Raw genomic sequence first — 14,093 nt, 5'->3', positions numbered from 1 at the left:
CACCAGCAATGTAATAGTGTGCCTTTTCCCCCACATCCTCTCCAACACTTATTGTTGTTTTTATTCTTAATAGCTGCCATTCTGACTGGAGTGGGGTGAAATCTTAGAGTAGTTTTGATTTGCGTTTCTCTAATTGCTGGAGATGTTGAGCATTTTTTCATATTTTAGTTGATTAATTGTATATCTTCTTCTGAGAAGTGTCTGTTTAGTTCTGTGGCCCATTTATTGATTAGGTTATTTGTTTTTTAATTTTTTGATTTTTGAGTTTTTTATATATTCTAGAGATTAGTGCTCTATCTGATGTGCATGTAGTAAAACTTAGCTCCCATTCTGTAAATTCTCTCTTCACTGATTGTTTCTTTTCCTGAGAAGAAGCTTTTTAGTTTGAATTCATCCCATTATTGATTCTTGATTTTAATTCTTGCACTATAGGAGTCTTATTAAGGAAGTTGGGGCCTAATCAGACATGGTGAAGATTTGGGCTACTTTTTCTTCTATTAGGTGCAGAGTCTCTGGTTTAATTCCGAGTTTTGTGCATAGTGAGAGATAAGAGCTTAGTACTGTCTTCAGAGTTTCCTTGAGATTTTGATGTTTTATCAGTGATTTCATTTACCTCTAAGAATTTTTAAATTTCTTCTTTGGTGTCTTTTGCAACCCATTGTTCATTCAGTAGTATAATATTTAGAGTCTCCAGGTGTTGTAGTAACTTTCATTTTTTATTTTGACATTGATTTTTAGTTTCATTCCATTATGATCTGAGAGAATACAGGGCAGTGTCTCTACTTTTTTGTATTTGCCAAGAGTTGCTTTGTGGCATAATATATGTTCTGTTTTAGAGAAGGATCCATATGCTGCTGAGAAGAAAGTGTATTCGCTTGTTGATGGATGAAATATTCTATATATGTCAGTTCAGTCTAAGTTATTGTTTGTTTTAGTAAATTCTATAGTTACTTTGTTTGGAAGATCTATCCAGTGGTGAAAGAGGTGTGTTCAAGTCACCCAGAATTATTGTGTTGTGGTCTACTTGACTCTTGAACTTGAGTCATCAAACTTTGTTTGATGAACATAGATGCTCCATTGTTTGGGGTATATGTATTTATAATTGTTATGTCTTGTTCATGTATGGTTCCCTTGAGCAGTATGAAATGTCCTTCTTTATCCTTTTTGATTAGCTTTAGCTTGAAGTCTACTTTATATGAGAATGGAGACCCTTGCTTGTTTCCGCAGTCCATGTGAGTGGTAAGTTATTTCCCAAACCTTTCACCTTACGTTTATGGATGTCTTTTCCTATGAGATGAGTCTTTCAGAGGGTCATTTTTTAAAATCCAGTCTGCCAGTCTGTGTTTTTTGATTGGTAAGTTTAGGCCATTAACATTCAGGGTTATTATTGAGACATGATTTGTATTGTCTTCGTTTCTCCTTTGATTCATTTTTCCTTTAGATAATATCTCCCTTTGCTGATTTTTATTGTCATTTTTCATTTCTTCCTCATGGAATATTTTGCCAAGGATGTTCTGTATTATAGGATTTCTAGCTGTAAATTCTTTCAACTTTTGTTCATCGTGGAAGGTTTTTATTTCATCATAAAATCTAAAACTTAATTTTGCTGGATATAAGATTTTTGTTTGACATCCATTTTCTTTCAGAGCTTGGTATATGTTGTTCCAGGATCTTCTAGCTTTCAGGGTCTGGGCTGAAAAATCTGCAGATATTCTAATTGATTTCCTGCTATATATAATCTGATTCCTTTCTCTGGTGGCTTTTAATACTCTCTCCTTATTCTAAATGCTAGATGTTTTCATCATAATGTGCCTTAGTGTGGATCTGTTGTGATTTTGTACATTTGGCATCTGTAAGCCTCTTGTATTTGGTTTTCTAATTCATTTTTTATGTCTGGAAAATTTTCTGATATTATTTCATTGAATAGATAGTTCATTCATTTAGTATGGAACTCTATGCCTTCCTCTATCCCAATAACTCTTAAATTTGGTCCTTTTATATCATCCCATATTTCTTGAATGTTCTGCTCATGGTTTCTTACCATCTAAGATCTACATTCTTTTGTGTGATCTACATTCTTTTGGAGATTATATATTTTTCCATTGTCTGAGGTCTTATTTTCCAAGTGGTCCAATCTGTTGGTGATGCTTTCTATTGAGCTTTTAATTTGGCTTATTGTTTCTTTCATTTCAAGGATTTCTGTTTGATTTTTTTTCAGAACCTCCATTTCTTATTGAAATAATCTTTTGTTTCCTGTATTTGTTTATGTAGCTCTTTATTGAAATTATCTTTTGCTGCCTTATTTTTCTTTTATATCATCCTTTAATTCACAGAACATTTTAATTATGTATATTGTGTACTCCTTCTCTGTCCTTTTTTCTGATGTTCTAGACATGGATTCTAATAATTTAGGGTCTTGATTTGTTTGAGGCACTCTTTTCCCTTGTGTTTTTTCATGTTGTTCGTGTGCCTTCCCTTCTAGCTCTGGGGATCCAGGATATTACCATTTTTATACTTTAGGCTTATAGTGCCCCTGCAGGGTTCCAGTACCTCTCCTTTGAGGGGAAGAACAATGTTTACAGATCCCAATACAAACAATATACAACTTTAAACCAAATAGTTATTATTAAGGTGTTTACAGTTTTGTCGCAACATACAGAAATGGTGAGTTTAATTATTATCTACAATATAAGCAGTAGATTTGCAAAAGGGTTTACAATTTCTGATGGTGGAAGAAGAACCTAGGGGTGAGGTGTAAAGTTAGATGTTGAAGGGGTAGGAGGTAAGGATATAGAGTCATTAGATCTTAGGAAGTGTGAAAGAGGAATCTAAAGAAGATGGTTATTAGCAGGGGAAGAGAGAGGAAGTGATTTTAGGAGACAAGTAATTGGGAAGACAATAGAGTATATATAACAAACACACATAAATATTAAGAAAAATAAAAAATGTAAAAATAGGAGATAAAACAATATGCAACACAATAGTAATATACTATTCAGACATCCTAGTCTTCAGTATCCTAATTCATGCAAAGTACTTGGTTTCACAAATGTTGGGGATGAGAGGGCAGGAGAATAAAGAGGTAAGGGGTAAAAAAAAAGTCTTAAAGGAAGAAACAAGGATTGTTTTGGTTGGAGTTCAGCAGTTTCCTGCTTCCCTTCTCATATAATAGGTGGTATTGTCTGCTATTTGCTGGTATCTCCACCCTCAGAATGGTAAATGTTACCAGGATGGGAGGGTTGGTCTTGGGTACAGTGTACCTGGAATTATGGCACTAGTCAGTCTCTGATAAAAGACTCCCAAGGATCTCCTTTTGGGCCTGCTCGTGTGATGTGGGTACCTGGTTTTTTCTCCTTATATCACCTATAGACCTCATAGTTCCTGGTCTCTAATTTAGTCTCTAAACTGTATTTCATTTACTCCCTCTCTTTCTACTTCCTAATCAGGGACCCTTCTCTCCAGAGGTCTTGTAGTTTGCGCTACAAGGGCTGTACACCTGTCTTGGAGAGATGTTTTTTATTGGCAAGAGCTGTTTTGTATTTGTGGGGAGTTAGTGGCTGCTAGGGAGAGGAAGGAGTTGGGGACTACCTGTCCAGCCAGTGTTCCAAGCTGGGAGTTCCCCAACTAAAGATGGCAACGAAGGTGTCCCATGCTTGAGGTGGTTGCTTTCAGTAATGGAGTCTCAGGTCCCATGGGGGACACCGGGCTGTGGCATTGGGTGATGTGTTCAAAGATACAGCTCTGTGGCATTCAGTGTTGTGGCTGTCAGCTGTCTCTGGACCCATTGTGGGGCTCTGCCACTGTCAGCCGGACTGATCTGGACCTGCCTGTGCTTCATGGGTGTCAGGGAACTAGTTTCTCCCTTTTTGAACTGAGGTGAAAAGAGTTTACTTGGCTGACTGACTTCCCATTCCTCCAATGACCATTCATATTTAGGAGAGCTATGTCCAACATTGTAGCCACTGGCAGCACACAGATATAAAATTGTGTAAAGGAATTAAAATTAAATTTAAGATTTATGTCCCTGCCATGCTGGTCACATTTGAAGTACTTGGTAACTACATGTGATTAATGGTTACCATATTGGACAGCAGATATAAAGAACATTTACAGTAAAGGTTCAAGTGTCTGCTTTTCTTTGGGGGATTAAATTGAACTGACTCCAAGGAGGTCTTGGCTCTTTCACCACTCTGAGGCTTTTGACAGAGGTCTCTAAATCAGAGACCAGGAACTGTGAGACATATAGTCCTGGGTAAGCTCCCTTAAGGTGCTGGAAATGTTGTGTACTAGTTTCCTAGTGCTGCTGTGACAAGTCCCCACTCACTCAATGGCTTAAAACAGCACAAATTTAGAATCTCAATGTTAACATTGTAAATTAGAAATCTGCTTGTCGTCCATCTCACCAGGCTGAACTCCAGGTGTTGACTTAATTGTGTTCCTTCCTGAAAACTTAAGAAAATAGTCAAATTTTTTTCCTCTTCAAGTTTTTGACAGAATTAAGTTCTATAAGGTTGTAGGTCTGAGGTCCCTATTTCTTTCTGGCTGTCAAGCTTGTGTTGTTTCCAGCTCTTGAGCTACTCACATTCCTTGATTCCTGGTTCTCTTCCCTCACATTCAGTGCTTTTAAAAGGCACATGGATCATGTACAACCACAAGAATGGGATCCTAATTAGAATAAGTTTTACTCCATGTATGTATAATATGTCAAAATACAGTCAACTGTCATGTATATCTAAAAAGAAAAAATTAAAAGAAACAAAAAGTCTCATTAAATTCCTTTCATGACTCTTATCTCTTTGGTCATATCTCTCTAACATTGAGTTTCTCTGCTTAACTAGGAGAATCTTTTCAAGGGATCATGAGATTAAATTGGGCCTCCTTGAATAATTTGGCATAACCTTCTCATTTTTGGGTCCATAACTTCAATCATGTATATATGATTGTATTGCCGAAGTAAGTAAGATATTAGGGCACAGACATCTTTCCTAGGGTGGTAGAGTGTAATGTTATCTACCACATTCCTCCAGATTGATTCTTTGCATTTTATTAAGCAAAAATACCTATTTGAAATGTACCTTATCTGAAGAGGATAATTAAGATCTTTCCACCTTTTAGTAAATGATATTGTTAAGTTGCTTTTGGAGAGTATGCATTAGGGGAAGACAGGAAACCTGAAGAAAGGAATCAAGAAAATGAAGAAATGTGGGAGGTGGAATGTAGAGAAAATTTTGCTTCTTAAGTGCTTTATATTGTTTCAGGATGAAGTATATTGATAAAATAGTACAATTTGGAGTACATTGATCAAATATCACCAAGATATCTCGGAATTAACCATTTATCATATTTCTTTTTTTTTTAAAAAGGAAAAACATTTTATTGCTTTGCTAGCAGAGGAGAAACACAGGGTACTCCTGTCCCAAAGGCTGTGATTCTGCCCATCAGCAGCAACAGGGGCTTTTAAAGAGGTGATTAAAGGCTACATTCCATGTGTCCTCTGGAGTTGTAATTCACTTGTTAATTTGTGAGACAGTCATTTCTGAGATTTTCTGGTATACAACCATCATTCTTATGGTGGGTATGTACTCAAGGACAGATAAATCTGCCTAAAATAGGGAAGAAAGTTAGTCCTATTTCCCCTGAGCATTTACTCATATTTCATCTTTCAAAAATGAGAAAACCTATTCAGAAATGGCATTATAATTATGAAGATAAATATCTGAAATTTAACACTGTAAGAATAAGTTTACCCAATTGTAGATACTTTTTATAATGTATTCAACGCTTTCCCTCACCTATTAGATAAGAATTCTCTAATATTTGATTTTGTTTTATCAATAAAATCTGTTTTAGCATTTGATGCTATTTATATATTCATCATAGAGTTCCACACTAATTTTTAATTTAGTATGTAAAATATTATGTAGATGATAATTCTGGACTGTTATTATCTGTTTTAAATACTATACAGTGATACTCTACTTTGTAATGAACTGTACTATAGTTTTTGAGAATGCATGTAGCATTTACCTTTTTATCTTTCATTTTATTTATCTTATTAGCTAAGAAACCTTTCCAGCTTGGACTTACGTCATATCACTGAACTGGATAATGAAACTGTGATGGAAATTGTCAAGAGGTGCAAAAATCTTAGCTCTCTCAATCTCTGTCTGAACTGGATCATAAATGACAGGTAACTGTTGTAACATCTTAACAACAGAGGAAAATATGTAATAAATACTAATTGCCATTATACCAAGGTATGTCAACTTTAAGTAAAACTGATTGCAGCTGTGCCTTTTCAAATTGATAGGCTTAAGTTTTGAAAACTGTCTAGGCTTATACTTTTAATGCATCCATTGCTTACAAACACAGCAGGTTTTTATGTGCTCTAATGGAAATGTTTGCCTAAATAATTGCAATAGTTTTCTGTTCATTCTTTTCTTTGTTACCTGTCTAGGATATATTGTTTGTCTTTTTAATATTTTTGCATTTTTTTGTGGTTGATTTTACTGTATATTTACCAAGGAAAACGACTCTGAGAAATCATCCCAAACATAAAACATTTAGACCTATTCTTGAAGAAATTTTGTTCTTTGAATAATTTGTTTTGAAAATGGAAGTTATTTGATGAACAGTTTAAAATGTAGTGTAAAAATGTGTACAGTGGAAAGTCCTATAAATAATGATAAATCCATTCTTCTTTAAAATATTGCCTGAAGGAATAAAAAGATGTAGACAAACTCTCAGGAGTAGATTTTAATATTGAAAGCAACTGCATAGTTGTATTGGCAATACTAATTAGTTGATGTAGGTTTGTAAATATAGGCATGGGACAGAATTCTTTCCCACTAACTTTTCAAGAATTTTTTTAATAACTTTATTTATTTTTATGTGGTGATACGGATCGAATCCAATATCTTACACATGCTAAGTAAGTGCTCTACCACTGAGCTACAACCCCAGCCCTCAAGAATTTTTTTTAAAAGATAGATCACCAAATATATTTTGCTTTCAAAATATAAAGCACTATTTTAGCTAAAATTAAAACCTATTTAGATTGAAATACTTTTATAAATAGAAATAATTTGTTGTTTTTATCAGATAATTATTTACAGACTCCCTCTCCCCACTTCTAATTCATTTTATATTTCAATAATGAAATCATATAGATCTCATTTTCCCCAATTATGGGAATTTCTAGTGAAACTTTCTTAGATTATCCCAAATAACTCTTTATATTATATGATAGCCTTTACTTCTTAATAAATATTTGCTAGTATTTATTTTTAATGTTTATAATTTTAACTGATACATAAAGTAATAATTGTACATATATGTGGGGTACCATGTGATATTTTGATACCTGTTCACATTGTTTAATGCTTAAGTCAGGTTAAAGATATCTGTCTCTTCAAATATTAACCTATTTTTTCATGGTGAAAACATTCAAAATCCTTTTATTCTAGATTTTTGAAATAGTACATTATCATTATTTATCATCACCCTACTGTGCAAGAGCACACTAGAACTTCTTATTCTTGTCTAACTGTAACTTATTACCCATTGATCAACTTCTTGCCCAGCTTCTGGCAATGAGCATAGGATTCTTATATGAAATCAAATTTTTTTATATTCTGTATATAATTGAGATAATGCAGAACTTGTCTTTCTGTGCCTTGCTTACTTCACTTAAAATAATGATCTCCAGATTCATCCATGTTTCTACAAATGACAGGATTTAATACTTTTAGTGGAGATATATATACTAGTATTTATTTTGCTAGTACTTATTTTTAAATAAATACATGCATACATATATACTATATTTTCTTTATTCATCAGTTGGTGAACATTTAATTGTTTCCATATCTTGGGTATTATGATAGGCTTCAGTAAATTTCGGAGTGCAAATGTCTTTTTGACATATAGATTTCATTTCCTTTGGATATATATCCAGTGGTAGGATTATAGGATCATATGGTTATCCTATTTTGAATTTTTTAAGGAACCACCAAACAGTTTTCTGTAACAGCTGTACCTATTAAATTCTGACCAATGGTGTGAAAAGATTGTCTTCTCCCCAAATTTGCCAGAATTTATTTTTTGTTGTTGTTGTTTTTAATAATAGCCATTCTTACTGGAGTGAAGTGATAGCTCATTTCCCTGATGATTAGGGATATTGAGGATTTTTAAATATACCTGTTAGCTATTTGTGTGTTTTCTTTTAAGAAATGTCTAATTAGGTCTTTTGTCCATTTTTTGATTGGGTTATTTGGGTTTTTTTGCTATTGAATTCTTTGAGTTCCTTATATATCTTAGATATATAGAGAATTTACCCCTTATTAATTATGTAGTTTGCAAATATTTTCTCCCATTTCATAGGTCATCTCTCCACTCTGATTGTTTTATTTGCTGTGCAGAAGATTTTAGGTTTAATATAATCCCAGTAGTCTGATTTTGCTTTTATGTCTTGTACTTTTAGGATCTTGTTCAAAAAATTTTTGCCCATTCCAGTGGAATGAAGCATTCCCCTTAATTTTTTCTTCTAGTGGTTTTATAGTTGCAGGTCTTATGTTTAAGTCTTTAATCCATAACATTTTTCTTATAATATTTACTAATATTTCAAATATTCAAATTTCTTGAAAAATTTTATAATATAGCATGGACATATGGTCATCATTTATAAAAAGCATTTATTGTTCTCTAGTAATATTCACTATATGAAGCATATCAAAATCTAGGGGAAAATTGATAGTAGTTTAAAAGTTAAATTTTTTCTCTATAATTGACATTTTTCTATATAGGCAATTATGTAATGATTAAAATAATCTTTAAAAAGCTTTTCATAATAATAAAATTAAGTAAATAAAATGATTTTGTAGTTTTAGTTGTTTAACATTAGCTTACTATTGAGATAACTTTCTTAGCAATTCATTGAATTAAAGGGAAAAAAAACTGTTTCTGCAAAAAAGATTATATTCCACAATTTTCTGTGTATCTGTCCTGTGTAGGAGAGTCATTAATTGAAGGATACTATAATTGTTAAATATGATGCAGTCCATATATGATTTTATGGATTGCATAAGTTTATATCATTGAAACAAAGAAGTCCAGGAACTTCCAGTCTTCCAGATCTTTAAATGCTTATTTAGCTGTAACAGGGTGACTTACAGAATGAAAACGTGGGCAGCCCTCACAGTGCCTTTCCTTGTCTTTGTTAGTCTTCATGTTTTCAAACCTTGTGCAGTTTCAATCATTTCTTTTCTATTTAACTGTAACAGTTATTTGGTGTTTGATCTTAAATATATATACTGTGCAGATTTATTCTCAAAGAATAAAAGTATATTTTTGTTTTTAATGGAAAAGTTTGGATTAATTGAGAAAACATGCATGTTAATGAGGTTGACCAGTAGAGTTTTAAAGATCAGACTCTTTTAGGTTTTAATTATACTACTTGCACTTATCCTGTGTACTATAATAGAACTTTTAAACATTAAAACCCACTTTACAGTATCATCTAAATTACTCATCTCATTGTTCTTGCCATACTATATTACCAAGCTAAGTAATATTTGTAATTATATTGGTATAAATCTGGGACTTCCTATCAGACCTAATTATAATTTCACCACTTAGCTGAGGTGGGTTAGTAACCTTTCATATAGAGGCCGCTGGAATGTACTAATGCTTTTAGACTATCAATTAGCTTCTCTTTTACATTCATTTATTATTATTATCCTTCATTAAATCAAGAAAGCATTTATTAACCTCCTACTAAATACTTGGTACTATGTCTCAGACTGGGGACACTGAGACCCTGCTGCTCTCAAAGGTTGCTGTTTTTAGGTTATATAAGACTTAATGGTAATAATGAGGATAGTGGGGACAAAAGTAACCTTTATTACCCAGGTAATTGATAGGCACTTTACACATGTTTTCATTTAAGTCTTTCTTTCAGAGTAAGGTCAGATTAGTCTTATTAAATTTAGACCAATTATTTGACTTTGGCTTTTTGATGCTTTTTTTTTTGTCACTGATAAAGTAAAAAGTGAATGAGGGGCTGGGGCTATAGGTCAGTTGGTAGAGTGCTTGCCTTGGATGCATAAGGCCCTGGGTTCAATCTCCAGAACACTACTTCCCCTCCCCTCCCACCACACACACACACACACACACACACACACACACACACACACACACACAAGTGAATGAGGACAAACAACAAAAAGTAAGTGGCTATTGAGTCAGTTTTTTTATTTGATAGCTGAAATTCATACACAATTGACATTTAGCTTTTTTTATTTTATTGAACTCATTATTTTCTTTCAACACTAGAACCTATATTCTATTTATTACATAGTAGCCTATATAATAGCAATTTTAAAGATTCATCTTAAATGTTGCTAATTTTAATAAAGCATTCCTCACATTAAGATTAACTTCCATACTAATCTCAGTTACTTTTATAGATTTTTAAAGTTCTTATCTGAATATTTTTGAAGTTCAAATGTTTAAAAGTATATAGTAATTAAGGAACTTTTCTGTATGCTCATGGTTATCTGCTAGCATGTTGTGGTACTGCAATTGATCTGTTTGATTGAGACATGCTGTTCTTTATCTTTTGTTTTTCTGAAGGCACTTTTTGTGTTGTGAGAGTTAAACAGCATGATATTTTCTTGTACTCAGAAGGATGGTCTTATAGTCATTTGACATTTACCATTGCTTTTGAATACAAATAAATTCCAGTGTTATATGAAAAGAGAACACTGACTATTTCTATCAGTGATTTAAATTAAACATAAGATTATTATGTCTCTTTCCCTGTCTCTGACTATAAGTTTATTCAAATGTTTCTTTGTACTTGATATAAATCATTTGCAATTTAAATCTAATTTGATCTTTAACATATTTGTATGTTTGACACAGTGCCCCAAAGCAGCATGTTTTGTATGCAAAAAACTGATATGTGAAAACTGAATGATTCTGAGCATCTTTATAGAAATATGCTTATAATAGCTCTTTTTGTGACAATAAGTATTAAAAGAAATATAATTATCTTTAATAGATCTTTATAAAAGCTACTTTTAATTTTTAAATCTACTATCAAAAAGATAATCTCCCCATTTTCAATTTTTGACATTGATCCTGGGGGAGGGGAACCTTAATCCAGTCCTACTATCAGTATACTCATTATCAAATGATTTTTTCATTTGAAAGTTGACAATACTTAATTATGAATTAGGACCAATTATTATAGCATAATAATATAAGAGAAATGAAAGATTATTTAGCATCTACTAGCTAACATCAGAAAGCATAGCAAAAACCAGGGTTTTTCATTGCTATAACAAAATATCAGAGGATGGGTAATATATAATGAAAAAGATTTTATTTAGCTAGGGTTGGAAATCTAAAATAAAGTGGCCCATGTGTTTAGTCTCTAGTGAGGTCCTAATCACAGTGTGAGACATACCTTCAGAAGGGGTCTCATGGTGAGAAAAGGAAGCCGGAGAAAAATTCAGGGATCAGACTTGCCTTTTTATAACAACGTATTCTTGTAGGAACCAACTGAGATCTCATGAGAACCACCATAGTGTGTTTGAGCACACCACCCCCAAAGACCTAACCAGCTTCCAGTAGACTCCACTTGTTAAAGGTTCCACCAGCTCAACACTGCCACACTGAGGACCGATTTCCTAACACATGAGTCTCTGGAGGACATACTTAAACCACATCCAAACCATAGCAGTTGTTGTTGAAGTGGATTATGATGCCATAATTTGGTGTGTGAATATTTTATGTGCAGGGAGCTGTTATATCAGTGTATACTTCAAAAATTGGACAATTTTAAATCTTAGACTGTTGTGGATAGTTTAACTATATAATAAAGTCAACAACATATTGCTAATTCCCTTTGTATGTGCTGAAGTTTAGGGTGATAACTATAGATATTTTCTCTTTAAAAGATTTTTAAATAAGACCATTTGAAGTTGCAAACTGATAGGTCACATCTGAATCCAGTCTACAAAGGTGTTTTGTTTGGCATATACAGTGTTTTTAAAAATTGAAACAGTTGTTAGCACTTTAAAAATTGGGACAGTGCACATAAGAATTCTGAATTTGGATCTTCTGTTGAAAAAGTTTTGGATCTTGCAACACAATTTTGCAGGACAAGGAATGGGCTGTTTTCTTGGAATTTGCTCCAGTTCTCTATTCTTCTCACCAGGCACGACCATGCTTCCATATTATCTGGCTGTCTTCCACATAGTCTACAACCTGAATTCTCCTTTAAAACCCAGAATGTAGAGATTTTTAGATATTTCATATTTTAAGCCAGATAGTTCTTTTAGAGTATAGTAAGATGTATGACAGATAACTGAGAGTTAATTGATCTACCTGAATTAGTTTTTTGTTATTTCAGACACTAAAACTTTGACCAATAGGTGGGAGTTAAAAAAAAGGAAACAATTTAGTTTACAATAAGTTAAAAGCTTTTATTTTCATTGATGACATTCTAAGATGGAAAACTCACTCTCATGTAAGATAAAGAGGGTTGGACTAGTTTACTAGACTCCTTCAACTTCAAAACTGTCATTTAAAGTTATTTGTTTTGGTTCTGGATATTGACCACAGGGACTTGGACATCTAAGCTTGTATTCTACCACTGAGTTATAACCTCTGCCCCTAAGTTTGTTTATTTTTAAATGAATTCATTGGTGGTACTTAGTATTTGATTCATGATTCCTTTGTTTTTAGTGTTAAAAATCTTAATACTATTTTTCTCTTTCCTTATAGGAAAAGCCCTGTTTAGTCTTTTAAGTTTATTCAGGTTACTGTTGTAACATGACAGATTACTCTTCCACCTTGTTCAGTGAGACTGACAGTACTCTGGCTCATGTAAAACTCAATGAGGCTTTATATAAAGATTTTTCTAACTCCCTTGATCATTTCTGAATGTTTATTCTGTTTCTTTCTTCAAATTTCCGTTTATTCAATAAAAATGGTGATATTTAGAAATAAAGTTCAGAAAGGATTTGAGCAGGTGTTGGTATAATAAAATATTTGCTGAGTGCCCATTGTGTTTTATTTCCAGAATTGTTTTGTGAACATACGCTATATATTGTATTTATAAGTGTTCCAGGACTGGGTAGATAATCTACCATCTTCTAGTGAATGTCATGTCACAGTGCACTTAGAATTTTATTTCATTTCAATCCCCTAATATTACTTAATTCTCCTAGAGTCTCAGATTTAAAGATTGCCCAAGGGGGACAAACCTATCCATTGAATCCAGCAGGCATAGTTGAATTTGAGTTTGATTTCTGTTAAAGTTAAGTGGTCTAGAGGAGAGGAATACTTTTCATCTTAGAGTATAGAGAGTAGAGTATGGCCAGCTTTCTCCTATAAAAGTCTGAAAACTTGGAAATAAAGAGGAAGCAAAATAATGCTAATTATTTTAATGGGCATGGTTGTGCTTGCCTGTATCCAGCTACTCCAGAGGCTAAGGCATGAGGATCACTTGAACCCAGATGTCCAGGGCCAGCCTGGGCAACATAGTGAGATCTCAGCATTAAGAAAAAACAAAACAAAACAATAATAATGCTTACTATTAAAGCAGCTTCCTGATTATATTTTCAGTCGCACTGTCCTTCCTTAGTAAAAGGCTGAGCTGTCTGACTGAATACTTTTGGTACCTAATAATGTGGCCGGGCTGGCTAGTTGGAGCTTTAGTAAAACTGAGTTTTGACTTAGTTCTATAATCTACTGAATATTTTTTGTATTTATTGTATAACATTCATTCATATTTATGCCAAAAGAATAATGAAATATAGTTTACTGAGTCCTGGGAAGATTTTAGGCATCTTTCTGAGCAAGTGATGTTAGTTTGAAGTAGGCATCTTTTGACATTGTCTTATATTTACATATTCACAATTATTTGTTAGACCATACGGAGAATGATAGTATGGTATTGAAGCAACCAGTAGCTAGGCTTCCAACCCATCTGCAAAAGTGATGTCTTCTGTGTTCTTCTATCCATTAGCCCTCTCTTTAAAACTGTACTTGGTTTTGAAGTGCCAGTTGAGGTCAGAGTGTGT

At 33.2% G+C, this 14,093-nt stretch overlaps 1 long non-coding RNA gene across 1 annotated transcript in view; it reads left to right on the top strand.

The window, feature by feature from the left end:
* The window catches only part of LOC308652831, a 143,572-nt gene extending 137,386 nt beyond the window's left edge, over positions 1-6,186 (top strand). Inside the window, exon 3 of the long non-coding RNA XR_014022906.1 lies at positions 6,060-6,186. This is a non-coding gene — a long non-coding RNA (uncharacterized lncRNA). The remainder of the gene's footprint in view (positions 1-6,059) is intronic.
* Positions 6,187-14,093: the final 7,907 nt, after the last annotated feature.

The sequence above is a fragment of the Spermophilus citellus genome (assembly GCF_964194105.1).
Source record: "Spermophilus citellus genome assembly, chromosome: 1".
In the NCBI taxonomy this organism is placed as follows: domain Eukaryota; kingdom Metazoa; phylum Chordata; class Mammalia; order Rodentia; family Sciuridae; genus Spermophilus; species Spermophilus citellus.
This window is presented reverse-complemented; position numbering and strand designations above follow the sequence as displayed.